General features: G+C 36.2%; 1 protein-coding gene across 4 annotated transcripts in view; it reads right to left on the reverse strand.

The window, feature by feature from the left end:
• MYO3A (myosin IIIA) overlaps positions 1-15,577 on the reverse strand; it is a 240,351-nt gene that overhangs the window by 17,275 nt on the left and 207,499 nt on the right. The gene's annotated exons all lie outside the window — the stretch shown is intronic.

Below are 15,577 nucleotides of genomic sequence, written 5' to 3' on the forward strand. Positions count from 1 at the left end.
CCACTCTCACCACTTCATTCACTATAGCACTGGAAACCCTATCCTCAGTAATCAGACAACAAAAAGAAATGAAAGGCATCCAAACTGGCAAGAAAGCAGTAAACCTTTCACCATTTGCACGTGACATGATACTCTATATAGAAAACCTGAAAGACTTCACCAAAAAACTGCTAGAACTGAAATATGAATTCAGTAGTCACGGGATACAGAATCAATGTACAGATATCTGTTGCATTTCTCTACACCAATAATGAAGCAGCAGAAAGAGAAACTAATAGGAATCAGTCCCATTTACAACTGGACCCAAACCAGTAAGATATCTAGGAAGAAACCTAACCAAAGAGGCAAAAGACATGTACTCTGAAAACTATAAAACACTGTTGAAAGAAATTGAAGGTTACACAAATGGAAAAACATTCCATGCTCATGGATGAAGAACAAATACTGTTAAAATGTCTATACTACCCAAAACAAACTATACATTTAATGCAATCTGTATCAAAATACCAATAGCATTTTTCACAAGCAATACTAAAATTTGTATGGAACTACAAAAGACCCTGAATGGTCAAAGCAATCTTGAAAAAGAAAAGTAAAGCTGGAGGCATCACAATTCTGGACTTCATGTTATATTACAACCCTGTTGTGATCAAAACAGTATGGTATGGGCACAAAAACAAACACATAGATCAATGGAACAGAATAGAGAAATTAGAATTAGATCCACAACTATACAGTCAATTGATCTTTGACAAAGCAGGAAAGAATATCCAATGGAAAAAAGACTGTCTGGTCAACAAATGGTGTTGGGAAAACTGGACAGCAACATGCAGAAGCATGAAACTGGACAACTTTCTTACATTATACACAAAAATATATTCAAAATGGATTAAGACCCAAACATGAGATGGGAAACCATTAACATCCTAGAGAAGAACATAGGCAGTAACTTCTTTGACATTGGCTGTAGCAACTGCTTTCTAGATATGTCTCCTGAGCTAAGGGAAACAAAAGCAAGAATGAACTATTGGGACTACACCAAAATAAAAAGTTTCTGCATAGGAAACAACCAACAAAACTAAAAGTCAACCTACAGAATGAGAGAAGATATTTGCAAATGACATAATGGATAAGGATATAGTATGCAAAATATATAAAGAACTTATAAAATTCAATACTTAAAAAATGGATAACTCAATTAAAAAATGGGCAGAAGACATGAATAGACATTTTTCCCAAGAAGACATACATATGGCCAACAAATACATAAATAGATACTCAACATCACTCACCTTGAGGGAAATACAAATCAAAACTACAATGAGCTATCCCCTCACACCTGTCAGAATGGCTAAAACCAACAACACAAGAAAAAACAGGTGCTGGCAAGGATGGGGAAAAAGGGGAACCCCCATACACTGTTAGTGGAAATGCAAACTGGTGCAGCCACTCTGGAAAACAGTACAGAGTTTCCTCAAACAGTCAAAAATAGAACTACCCTATGGTCTAGCAATTGTACTACTGGGTATTTACCCAAAGGATACAAAAATACTAAATCAAAGGGATACATGTACCCGGATGTTTACAGCAGCATTATCTACAATAGCATAAGTTATTCAAACAGCCAAGAGTCCATCAATAGATGAATGGATAAAAAATATGTGGTGTGTGTGTATATATATAGGAATATTAGCCATAAAAAAGAATGAAATCAAAAACAAACAAACAAAAAAAGAATGAAATCTTGCCATTTGCAATGATGAAGGTAGAGAGTATTATGCTAAGCAAAGTAAGTCCACTGGAGAAAGCAAAAATCATATGATTAAAAAAAAATCATATGATTCCACTCATATGTGGAATAGGAATTTAAGAAAAAGAACAAACAAGCATAAGGGGGAAAAAAAGAGAGACAAACCAAGAAATATATTCTTAATTATAGAGAACAAACTGATGGTTTGTTTGAGGAGAGGAGGGTGGGGGAATGGGTGAAATAGGTGATGAGGATTAAGGAGTGCACTTGTGACGAGCACCAGGTGTTGTAGGAAGTGTTGAATCACTATATTGTACACTTGAAACTTTTACTACACTGTATATTAAACTAACTGGAATTTAAATAAGAACTTAAAAAAGGGTAATATGCTCATAGAATTTTGCTGTGATTCCCCCAACCACCAGCCTTATACAATGACCCATCCATCCAAGCCCTGCAAAATCTCTACTCAAAGGCCATCTCCTATGTTACCCCCAAACAAGAACATTACTCATTTGCAGGCTTGACTTCCTTTGAAATGTAGAACCTCAAACTATTAGAATCATCAGACTTGACTTGAAAAACCTTCACCAAGAAAGAATAAAGTTTGTCATCTTTTTCTGGTCTTTTTTGTCAATATAGCCAAGTTCTTATACCTGTAGCAATGTCATTAAAGCTTCTGATGCTCTATATACTTGGTTGTTAGTGTTTGTCACAAGTGGCTTTACATTTACAGAGCTAATGAACCTCTAATGAAGTATTCTTGTCTGTTTTTCATGATTCTTGACCACTGCATCCCCTGACTACATTTGTGCAGAAATGCCTGTTTTATGGATACATCAGATCAGGGTGGGAGCAAGGTATGGGTGCTTATTGGAGAATGACTTACATTCAAGTTATATCTGAGCATACATTTGTTAGCTGGACTTTAAAGGCAGTAATAGATCATTATTTTGTATAATAAAGGGGAAAGAATGATTCCTAGCCTCGATGTAGAAATACACAGAGAAACTGAATTTCTCCAAAGCATACTAACCAAATCAAGTCAAATAGAATGAAATCAGTGAATATTTATACTATGTGTAAACAACCATGACTGGTAGTGCGAATCAGTTTCAGCCAGGATAGAGACTCACAGATGTCCAACTTTCTGGTCTTATGCCCAGTCCACTAGGTGAACATACTTATCACAACAGTATTCACATTCTCACAGAATCCAGCTCATTCATTTCAAAATCTATAGGAAATTGCTAGATGACAAAGATAGATCAGCTAGCTAGATGTATTTTATAGAGGTATAATACATGGAACAATGCTAATCAGAGAAAACCACAACAATCATACAATCTTTTTTTCGAATAAGACAAAAGAAAATGAGATCTTTGTTAACGAGACCATATTAATAGAGATTAGTAATAGACAAGTAGAGTAGAAGCACTTTTCCAACCAATCTCTGGCGATTCGTCTTCTGTTCCCTCTCTCTGTTCCTCTCCATGGGAATAGAGGAGGTGGAGGGAATTCAAGTATCTGAGCCCTGTCGAATCCTGTCCAAGATTGTCAAAAGCACAAGGAAAGATGGTAAAAGCTAGATTCTTGCCATTACCGCAAATACTGGTCTTTTATTTTTTTCTTTCTCCTTCCCTAATCATCTAAGTGCTGATTATTAAACAGCTTCTATGGCTCTTGCAAAGTCTCATCATTTTAAAATGTATTGCTTATGCCCACTTATATTATTCATTTGAAACTGAATGGCAAGAAACATACACATATAATATGAAGTTTTTATGGTTTTAGGAGCATGAAACTGACCTCTGACTAGATTTTACCTTGACTTTAATGTTAAAGTCTAAATTACAATATCAGCATATCACGGTTGTAATAGAAGTTAATTAAGCTGAAGGTGGCAAAGAATCTGAATAAGGGCCAGGAGAGTGGAAAACAAAACTGATTCTGGCAATAAAGAGAATCTTGCTCTTGTCTCCGCTGTCTCATCAAATGTTCCCCATTCAATCTCATTTCTATCACCTAAACTATTGAAACTGCCTCTAGAGAGTCAAGGGTGATTCACTTTATTGACAAATACAAGGGCCCTTTATCTGTCCTTCAATGGCTGCCTTCATCGTTTAACATTATTGACTACTCCTGACCTTCATGATGAGATTTCTGAGGGGAGATCCCTTATCTTATTTATCTTTGTATTCCTGGCACTTAAGGATATGCTTGACATATAGTCACTGTTTAATAAAATTTTGCTGAATGAGTTAATAATCCCTTTGCCTCCTGGACTGAATCAATCCTCTCTTTGTTCCTTGCACATCCCATGGTGTACTCCATGCTGATGGCTTCCTGATACAAAGCTCAGGTTTGATGTTTTCACCCCGCCAGAGCTCCTGCCCCAATTTTTTCTTCCCTATTGAGTACTTCCATCTCAAACTCTAAGGCTCAAATGAACCGGTGGTCACTTTCCTTCTCCATGTAGGATTCTGTGTATCACAAGCTCCATGGCATGACACCATTATGTCTACCTCTACCCCAGGCTCAAAATATTGATATCACCTTTGTCTTATCCCACTTGCTCATTTCCTATAAACAGACAATCATCAACTTCCGCCAATTTTTTGATACATGCTTTGAATGTCTAATACTCACCCATCATTTCCTTTTGTCTACCATGGCTACCACTCTGGGCTAAACTGCTCAGTTAATAACTTTGGCAGAGACTTAATCTGTTCTCCATGCTTCACCTCACAAACAAAGACCAGATTTTTCTTCCTTACCTATCATTTTAATTATGAAGTTTCACTTTTCAAAAATTCATTGTTTTCTTTTCTTCTATGATTAAGGCTAAACTTCTCCTAAATCCAGATTACTTACAATCACAGCAGTTACAATTTTATCTCCCGCTTCCCCCTGAAATGAACCATCTCCTTTGGTCAGTCTACTGGCCTCACTGGAACCCTGACACACCATGTTTGTAGCTATAATTTTGCTTATTCTCATATTCTAATAGACTCACTGAAATTTTTTTTTAAGATTTTATTTATTTGAGAAAGAGAATGAGCAGGGTGTGGGGAGGGGGCTGGAGCAGAGGGAGAGGGAGAACAGGCCCTCCACTGGGCAGGGAGACTGATGAGGGGCTCAATCCCAAGACCCTGGGATCTTGACCTGAACTGAAGGCAGATGCCTAACTGACTGAGCCACCCAGGTGCCCTCTCACTATCTTGAGCATCTTCACTGCCTGTCTCCAGTACCAGTTGTTTCACCAAGCTCTCACTGACTATCCAGTGATCCCCCTCTCAGGGAGCACCAACAATAGTACTCACATGCTATACAGATCATTTGAAGTGAGTTATGTCCCCTCAAAATTCACATGCTGAAGACCTAACCCCTAGTACCTCAGAATAAGACTATATTTGGAGAAAAGGTCTTTAAAGTGAAGTGACAAGGATGGGCCCTACCCAATATGTGTCATTATAAGAAGAGATTAGGACACAGACTCACACAGAAGGAAGACCATGTGAAGACACAGGGAGAAGACAGCCATCCACAAGTCAAGGAGAGCGGCTTCAGAAGAAGCCAACCTTGCCAACACCTTGATCTTGGTTTTCTAGTCTCCAGAACTAGGAGGAAATCAATTTCTTTTGTTTAAGCTACCATCTGTGGGATGTTGTCATGCAGCTGTAACCAAACATATAACATCTAACTATTTTTACCTGTGATTTTTTTTTTATAGTCGAGCCATAGGTTTCTGAGTGATACAGATCACAACTGAGGTTTTGACGTTCTCCTGCCTCTTCATGGTTGTTCTGCATGTGGTAGGTGTTTGGAGATGCTAAGAGGTTAGATGGACTCCATTTTAACTCAGAGACACAGCGGTAAGTGAATTTTGTTAACTGGATCACCACTGTTACTGTCCATAGAAAAATAAATTCCCGATGCTTTCAAGATAAGTGTAAATAGAAGAACCAACAAAACTCTCGAAAGAGAACGCGAGGACTTCATGAATGATCTAGAGGTATAAATGTCTTCACCAAAATCCAAAAGTCATAAAAATGTAGACATATTTGGCTATTAAAAATAGATAAAGACCTTAATATGGCAACAAAGTCAGAAGACACATGATTTGGAAAACTATATTTATAATACAGAGGACAAGTCAAGGGATGGTATTTGTAATGCATACAAGGCCAAGCAAATTAATATAAAATACAGACCAGTGGAAAAAAAGGGCAAAAGGTTAAAATAGGAAGTTCAAGACAAGCAAATCCAAAAAGTCAGTAAGTATAGGAAGGCACCTGAGCTGGCTAATAGGCAAGGAAATAGAAGTTAAAATAATGACAAAATATCATTTCACTTTTGGCACATAAGCAAAGATTAAAAGAAGGATAACAGCACTGTACAGGATGCCAGAAAAAAGTATGTTCTCACAAACTATTGAAGGAAATGTCAATTATTAGGGCTTTTGGGAAAGCAGCCTATCAAAAAAAAACCAAACATACCTTTCAACTCAATAACCCTACCCTGGGAACCTATCTTGCAAAACTAAAATCCTGGCATACCAGGGCATCCTCAAAGATGTTTACTGCAACATTTTTTACAGTGGCAAAAATCTGAAACAGTGAGTATCTAGAAAGAGAGAAAAGTTTACATAAATCATTGATACCCATGTGAAATATTATATAGCCAGTAAAATGAATGAGTTATAGCTGTGCCAGCTGATGTGCAGGGATTCCTGCTAAGGAATTGAAGGAAAAAAGCCAAGATATATAGGTATTTATATTGTGATCTTATTTATATAAAAACAATGACAGAAATCTCTGTATGTGTATGTATGCATAAGTGTATGTGTGCAGATCTACAAAATCCATGAAAGAATACATGTTTTATGATTAGGGTTCTCTTGAGGGGTGAGTAATGTGGGCTGCAGATGGAGAAAGGGGGAAGGAAACAGGAAGAAAAAGGGAAAATAAAAAAATATTTCCTTTATGTAAAATTATAAATATGCACGTGGGTATATCTATTTTATAGAGATAAAACGTAAAAAAATGTGTTGAATTTTCAGAATTTCTGTTTATTTCTTGTATCTTGAAGAATCTGCTCTTGTGTTAGTTCACTGACTTTCTTCTTTCACCAGGATAATCTGAAACGGAGGGCTGAATGTTCTTAAAAGGTGTCTCACTTAAGATATTGCCATACAAAGTGGGCAGCCAGTAAGAAAATTATTGATGAATGTGTTCAACAGGGTCTGATTGCATTTAAATTTCCCCAGACTATTTTGTATTTTTGAAGAGCAAACTTCCCCTGAGTTTATCAGCATACAAATATTCCAGAAAGGCAAGCTGATTTTGCCCTCTAAAATTTTGTTCTTTTTGGGGGAGTGCAAACACGCTCTGCTAATGTCATTCTAACCCCTTAATTACAAAAGTGACATAAACATTTGTAATCCCATATTATCAATGTTGTCAGTAGCAAAATAAGGTTTGTGACTATTTTGTGTGATGTGCATGATAAATATTAGCTTGTAAAGGTTATTGCTACATTAAATAGCCAGAAGGTAAAATATTTATTTATTTATACTATGGGTTCTGATAATAATTTCGGTGTTTCAGTTTACCAGAAATGCACCTTTCTTTGAATAATGAAAGGACAAACAGCTCAATATTTTTTTATTTGGAAGAGAGCATAAATCTCATTGGAAATACTTGCTTTAGAAAATTATATCTCAATATTATTCTCACTTTAATGGTAATTAACATTCAGAGGATAGTCTGCATAAGGATCTCATCTAAATCAGTTATTAGCAGAACAGAAATGCACTTATGTTAGTGTCATAAATCAGATATTAACAGATCAGAAATGTGCTTATTGTAATTTTTTAAGAAATCAATTTTTAAATTTTTGGTAAATTTCCATTTACTGCCGTCTGTGAACTTTCATCAATACAGTTGGGCTACAGGAAATCTTAGAAGGGAGGAATATTCATTTCTGCACATCAAAGGCAGGATTTGTGCAGTCAGGGATGCAACCTGCCTTCCAGAAGCTGTTGGTTCTGCCTTTTCATCTCATCTGCCCTTCAGCCAGGCCAGCCAGTCTGGAGGAGACTGGATTCAGGTTCTGAACTCGTGGGCCAGTTCAGTTCTACTCTGCTTCCCTCTGCCTTGCATGGCACACAACTCTGGAAACATTTTTCATCTCTCATGGTTCCCCTGAATTTGGGCACTTGCTTTGCTCTATGCTCTGTCTGTGTTCTTTTGAGTATACCTGAGGTGAAGGGTTGTAAGGGGAGGTGTTTCTCCTCTTTTGAGTGTCCTTCACACTCTGGGGATGCCTTCCCATTCCCTGAATCTGACTCAGAGGCTCCCTTTGACCTCAAAAGGCAACTACTGGCCTCCATCCCCATTTGAACGCTCAAGCAATTTTTTTGGCTCATTCTTTTCTACCCTAGAGCCAATTGACACCTTGAGCATGGGCTTTTAAGCTTTTTGCCACTCTCTGATTTGGGTACATTGCACTAGTATCAGGAACATTGAAAACTGAGCATGTGGTTTTTAAATTATACTACTCTTAGATTTAGGTAGGGTGCTTCACCGCCACCCCCACCCCCCCGCCCCCAGCCTGCTCCTCATGTCTACTCTAGTTATGTCACAGGAGAAAACAGAGGAGAATAAGGCCACTCTGTTTGTGGGGGGATGAAGAGACATGCCCTCTAGATTATCATTTATCTCTTGGACATGATCACTAAATATCTGCCACCTATTGCTGGCATCTCTATTGGGCAGAGGTATTGGACTAGAGTCCTCAGAGGTAGTTTTGTTCTAGTCATGGGGTTGGTTATGTCCTTTCTCCCAGCCCTCTTGCATACTCATGCACAATCACCAAAGCAGGGCACCCTAAGAGAGGCATATGAGAATACACACAGTGATACTGATGGAATCTCAAGAGTGCCTTCTGTGCTGGGGATGGTGGACCGTCATGCTGAACTAGAAGCATGTGTCCTGTGTGTGAGTGTCCACAGGACTATGGATACAGTCATACAACAAAATATATGCTTACCTGCCTAGAGACCTAGAGAACCATATGTAAGGCCCCCTAATTACAACTTGGTTGGTTTGGTTTTTTTTTTTTTTTGGCTGTTTTTCAAGATCATATTGATCTTAATCTATCTGAAAAATATCTGAGTATATAGCCTGAAGTGAAACCTATGTTAATTTTTCCCAAAGAGTCAAATTTTAGAAAATAATTTATTGACTGTTCAGCCATTTTCTCAGATTGGTTTCTACCGAGGTGAGACGAAATATGCTAATATTTTTAATAAAGCCTTTACTCCTTACGAGAGCCTGTCTGGAACAGAGCATGGCTGGAGGAAATGTCAAGCAAGCTTTCAGTGACCGGCAACAAAAATGACGTATCTGGAGATGACACTCTCGTCTTACCCCACATCACTGTGGAAGCTTTGTACCAGGATGAAGTACCATTATTCAGATTCTTAATCTTATACAGAAGTAGACTCTGAAGGTAAAAATCAGTGAGAGAGAGTCCTTTCTACTGGAGAGTGAGCACCTAGTTCTCACTCAACCAGTCCGTTTGACTTTTCTAGAGCTTTCTGCATAGATGCTCTTGTTAATGAACTGCCATGTGAGGTTAAGCTGATTATTTACAGTATTCAGATTCTAATTCTGTAATATTTTATACTATAGTTAGATTAGCTAGCAGTTTGCCAAGGTTATTCTCTGAAAAATGAATTTTAGGGGCTGTTAATATTCCATCTATGAATGTGTCATTACTTATTAATCATTTTCTTATTGTCTCATTTCATTTTTTGCCAGTACATAAATTTTTCTTTTTCAGTTGTTTCCTTAGGCTATGTCCCCATAAGTGGGTTTATTGGGTCAATGATGCAAACTATTTCCTTTTTTTTTTTTTTATATTGCTAAATCACTTTTCAAAACATTGACTCTACAGTCTTACCAATAGTGTTTGAGAATAATTAAATTAGCACATTCTTATCACTATTAAATATATTTTATCCTTGTCATTTTGATAAATAAAAAACAGGAACTTATTTTAATTTGTATTTAAATTAGGGTGATCATATATATGCTTATTTGCCATTTGCATTTGTTCTTCTATAAGTAAATCAATGTCTTGTGCCCATTTTTCCATTGGGGGGTGTTAATATTTTTCCTAATTATTTATAAGAGCCCATTGTGCAATACACATGTTAACCTTTTCCATTTGTTCTAAGTTTTTCATCCAGTTTGCATTTGGTTTTTTAACTTCTAAGATGCTTTCTAATCTCTGGAAGGTTTTAATGCTTATCTAGTCCAAAGATAGCACCTCTCTTCTTTCTAAGTCCTTTTATAACTTCTTATGTTTCATCCTTTCTCAAGCAGAGGTTGTGAAGACTCAGTTCATATCATTTGATTGTTTTGGGTTTATTTCTTACAATGAAATCATTAATGTATCTGGGAAATATTTGGGTTTTCAGCCTGAAGTAAGATTATCTTATTTCTTCTCTCCACCTCAGAAAAATTTTAAGCATTATCCATCTATTTCTTATGGTTTTGCTGTGTATCTTTTTGTGACAGGTTTTTATAGATACCAGGGTCAATTTTAGGGCTACCCTATTTCATTAATCTGTGGTTGATTTTTATAAGAGGTATATGGTTTTCATTATTATAGCTTTATATTATTCTTTTTACTATCTAAAAAAGAAAATCCTCATTTCTAATTATTCCTTTTTCCTGAAATTTACAAATGGTCTTTAGGAACATTTTCTTAAGTTCTAAAGAAAATCTCATAGACATTGAATGCTGTTTTCTTTTTAAACCTAGAAATTAATTATAGAATAGTTATGTTTACAGTATCTTATGTTCCAATCCAGAAACACAGTGTATTATACCATTGTCCACATGTTTTTGTTTATTTGTGGTTTTCTTGCCAGCTTTATTTCAAGATCCACCCCCCTGTTTTTGTTGTTGTTGTTGTTATTATTTCCAATGAACTCTTTTTCCAACTTTATAGGAAAGGATATCCATTTTTCTATTCACATACATATCCCTGGTGAATTCTTTTTTTTTTTTTTTTAAATTTTTTTTAACTTTTATTTATTTATGATAGTCACAGAGAGAGAGAGAGAGGCAGAGACACAGGCAGAGGGAGAAGCAAGCTCCATGCACTGGGAGCCCGACGTGGGATTCGATCCCGGGTCTCCAGGATCGTGCCCCGGGCCAAAGGCAGGCGCCAAACCGCTGCGCCACCCAGGGATCCCCTCCCTGGTGAATTCTATTGTTAATACCAATCATTTGGGTTCATTCTTTACATTTTTTAATACCAACATTCATGTTGGTATTAATACCCTAACAACTTCTCCTTTTCAATAGTTATGCTTTTATAGAGACTTTTGTTTCCTGTCTTATTACATTCGGTAGAATTCCCAAATCATGGAAAAAAGTGTTTTCATCAGCATTCTTATCTTAATTCCACTTTCTACTGGAACTGCTTCCAGTGTTTTACAGTTAATGATGATTTTGGCAATTTAAAGAATCTACTTCTATTGCTCATTGACTAAGAGTTTGTCTTTTCATTAGGACCAGGTATTATTTTATTGAAAACTATTTCAGGGTTAACAAGATGACTTTTTTCTTTTGACTTTTTGATACTGTTACATTAATATGTGCTCTTAAGAGATTCTTTTAATGTAATATTGCACTCAGTTAGTCAGAATGGCACTTGGTTTTACCTCTAAATCTCTTGAGACTGACTCATAGCTTTCTTCCTTCCTTCCCTCACCTCTTCCTTCCCTCCTCATCCCTTTTTTCCTTCCTTCCTCCCTCCCTCCCTCCCTCTGCTGCCTCATTCTCTTCCTTCCTCTTTTCTAAAATGTTATTTGTCAGACTTAGGTTTCAGGATATGACCTTCATAAAATAGGTAGTTTTCACTTTATCCCTTTTTTTCTCAAACAGATTACATAATGTAGGAATTATCTGTCTCATGAATTTAAGATGCCAATTGCCTAAAATATTGAGTTCTTGTCAACTTTTCTTTGACAGGCATATCATTATATTGACTAATTTCTTTTCAGAAATTTATGTTCCAGCTCCAAATTGTTTTTGTGAAATTGATTGATTTATAGTATGATAAGATTTCAGTATTATCAACTACACTTGTTGTAATGTTCTTATTTCTAATTTTTTTTGTGTGTATTCTTTTGAAAATAGGAATTTATTTTACTTTCAAATTATTTTTAAATGAAGCTATTACCTTAGTGTCATTTAGGTATTTGGTCTATTTTTGTGTTATTGTAGTTATTCTTTTTTCTGTTTTTCCTGGTGTTGAATAACCATTAATTTACTTTAAAAATTTCCCAAGTTAAAAAAATAAAAAATAAAAAAAAAAAATAAAAATTTCCCAAGTTATATTCTTTTTTCATTATTTTCTCTCAGTTAATAACAAAAACATTTAATGATATGAATTTTCCTATGAGTATAGACTGCATTCCATTCATAGTTTTTCTATGTGGCTACTTTCATTTTTATTAATTCAAAATAATTTATAGCTTTAATCATAATTTCTTTAGATTATCTTATTGATTTTTATTTTGCTCATTTGTGCTTTTCAACTTTTTAAAAAAGATTTAATTTATTTATTCATTAGAGACACAGAGAGAGAGGCAGAGACAGAGGCAGGAGGAGAAGCAGGCTCCCTGCAGGGACCCTGATGCGGGACTCAATCCCAGGACCCTGGGATCACGACTTGAGCTAAAGGCAGATGCTCAACCACTGGGCCACCCGGGCGTCCTTTTCAATTCTTTTTTTAAAAAGATTTTATTTATTTATTTGAGAGAGAAAGGACACACAAGCAGTATGGGGGCGGCGAGAGGGACAGGAGAGGAAGAAGCAGACTCCTTGCTGGGGAGGGAGCCTGATGCAGGGCTCCATCCCAGGACCCTGGGATCATGACATGAGATGAAGGCAGGTGCTTAACCGACTGAGCCACCCAGGCACCCCTGTGTTTTTCAATTCTATCTCAATTACATTATGGTTAGGAAATGTAATCTGGTTCGATTTTGATTTGTGTAAGTTTGTGGACTGGCCTAGTATGTCTAGTTAGAAGAAACAAAAGAGGTTGAGGAAAGGAGAGAGCCCAAGAAAGAGGCAAAGGGCAAAGGAAAAAGATCAATGATACTCAATTCTGTGAAGAGCATCAGGTGATGTATGGAAGTGCTGAATCACTATATTGTACACCTGAAACTAACATTATGTTAAATAATTGGAATTTAAATACAACCTTAAAAGAAAGAGCAATTTTTAAAACTATACTAGCTATTTGGAAAAAAAGGGTATTATCTCTATAGCATATGAAATTATAAATATATTAAACATGTGTTGATTATATTATTGTATAAACTATGCTATATAATTTATCTTTGAATTGATCTCATGTAGCTAAGTAATATGGTGCCAAAATATATAAAGAAAAATTCAGTTTCCAGTGTTGCTAATATTATTGTTTTTTTGTGTGTGTGCATCTGAATCAAAACTTAAAGGGAAGTTGGAGGGGGGAGAAGTATATTCATTACTCCTGCTTCTATATTAGCTCCATGTCCTCTGTAGATACATGTAGACTAGATACAAAGTATGGAATGAGGGGTAATAATTTGAGTGTAGCTGTTTCCATCAAAGGCCAAATGTTTCATCTGAACTAATTCAGTTAATTCATCAGAAATCCATAATTCAGAGTGTAAATTTATGAAAGGTAAACTGTTTCATACGATTAGTATTTAATATGTAATTTAATGATTCTCACTGAATCATTTATTTACTTATTATAAATAAAGTCACTTAATTTTATATACTGACTTGTTTTCTTAAGAGACTTGGAGAGTTGGTATTCCTTCTTATGAAGAAAGAGGGATAGCAAATAAACTCAGGAAGATAAGCAATGGGTGGGAAGCAATATAATTTCTGAAATCTCTTTACTTTTCACTTTTAATGAAAAAATAATCCTATAAAATATATAACCCCACATTATTTGAGCTACCTGGCTTTCTCATGAATGTAAGCACATTTATAGATACAGGTGGTCATATATTCTTGGTAGTTTGTAAAATGCATTTCTAGGTGCCAGCATTACAATGGCATTACAATGGTAAGGTGATAGGCAATCCTAAAAACTACAGCAGATCAAATCTGCATCATAATAACTAAGTATTAAGGGTAATTGCATGAGTCTGAATGCCATTAAAATTTAGAAATAAATGGAAAATTGTGATTTTTTTCCTCCCCAACATTTATTCTCAAAGCAACATAAAAAACATTTGTGTTATATACACTGTGTGTGTGTGCATGGCAAGGGACTGCTTTGATCTAGTGTTGAATTTTCTTTTGATGTTATGTAAATGAAGCATGAGAATTACAATAGTATCCTTATTTGTTAACCTTGCAAACCGCTAAAAAATTACAGCCTGTTGGATAGTCATACTTTCTTTATAAAGGAAAGAAAGAGAATGTGCTTTTGTGTTACCAGAATTTATTTGTCCTGCAATTAATCTTTTTTCTTCTCTTCACAATGGTCAAAACAAATTGCCAGGTGTACCATAATTAAGAAGAAAAACATCCCCCCAAAAATACCATTCAGGGAGACATAATGCACTGTCATTGTATACTTATGAATAATGAATGTCATTGTATACTTATTGCGATCTATGATCCAACAGCCACACTCTAGTTATACATATCCTATACCAAGTTTCTCTTAACAAAAATGCAAGTGCAGTTAGCACCTATCAGTTTCAATTTATGATAACTATTATCAAAACAAAGATATAAAATAAGTAGTTCAAGTACTTACCTTATTTTATATTTTAAACTTCGTAACTAGCTGCTCAGTCTTCATTTGGACATTATTTTACCTTGACGCTTGTGTACATTAAAAAATATGTCTCACAGAAAGAGAAACCTTACAGAATAAGGTTATAGCTTGTTAAAATTAACTTGAAAAAATTAATTATCCAGGCACCTGGGTGGCTTGGTCAGTTAAGCATCTGCCTTCAGGTCAGGTCACAAGCCCAGGGTCCTGGGGATGGAGCCCTGCATTTGCATCAGGCGCCCTGCTCAGCGGGAGTCTGCTTCTCCCTCTCCCCAACCCCTCTTCCTCTGCTCCTGTGTGCGCTCTCATTCTCTCTCTCTCAAATAAATACATAAAATCTCAAAAAGAAGAGAAAAATTTAATTACCCTCATGTGCTGTGTTTTCTAGGGCTTTCTTTAGAACAGGTTAGAAGTTCTCCCAGGCCACTTTACAGAATCCAGCTGAAGCTTACTGAGTCTTACCAACAGAGTTCTGGGTAGCAAGTAGTTGAAGATGCCTATTGGTTTTTGACAATGATGACAGAACTAAAGTTTCAGGTGATGCTTAGGCTTATTTTAATGATGGAATTACTTGTAAATGAGCTTGATTTTGGTTTCCTAAGTGAAATTTTTCATGGGGAGGCACAGTTTGCCATGAAGGTCAGTATCCCAGGGGTGGTCGGTTGAATCTGAGCTAACAGTGCATCAGCTGAATCTGCCTCAGCAGGTGAGGGCAGCTGCTTGTACTGTGGGGTGCCAGATTCTGCATTACTAATTCTGATGATCTTCTATATATTATAAGAACCTTTTTTTCTGGGGCGCCTAAGTAAGGCAGTCAGTTAAGAATCTGACTCTTGAAAAAAAAAAAAAAAAAAAAAAAGAATCTGACTCTTGGTTTCCACTCGGGTAGTGATCTTAGGGTTGTGAGATCAAGCCAGGCTCTGTGCTCAGTACAGAGTCTGTTTGAACTCTCTCTCC

The sequence above is a fragment of the Canis lupus genome, chromosome 2 (genome assembly GCF_003254725.2).
Source record: "Canis lupus dingo isolate Sandy chromosome 2, ASM325472v2, whole genome shotgun sequence".
Classification (NCBI taxonomy): Eukaryota; Metazoa; Chordata; class Mammalia; order Carnivora; family Canidae; genus Canis; species Canis lupus.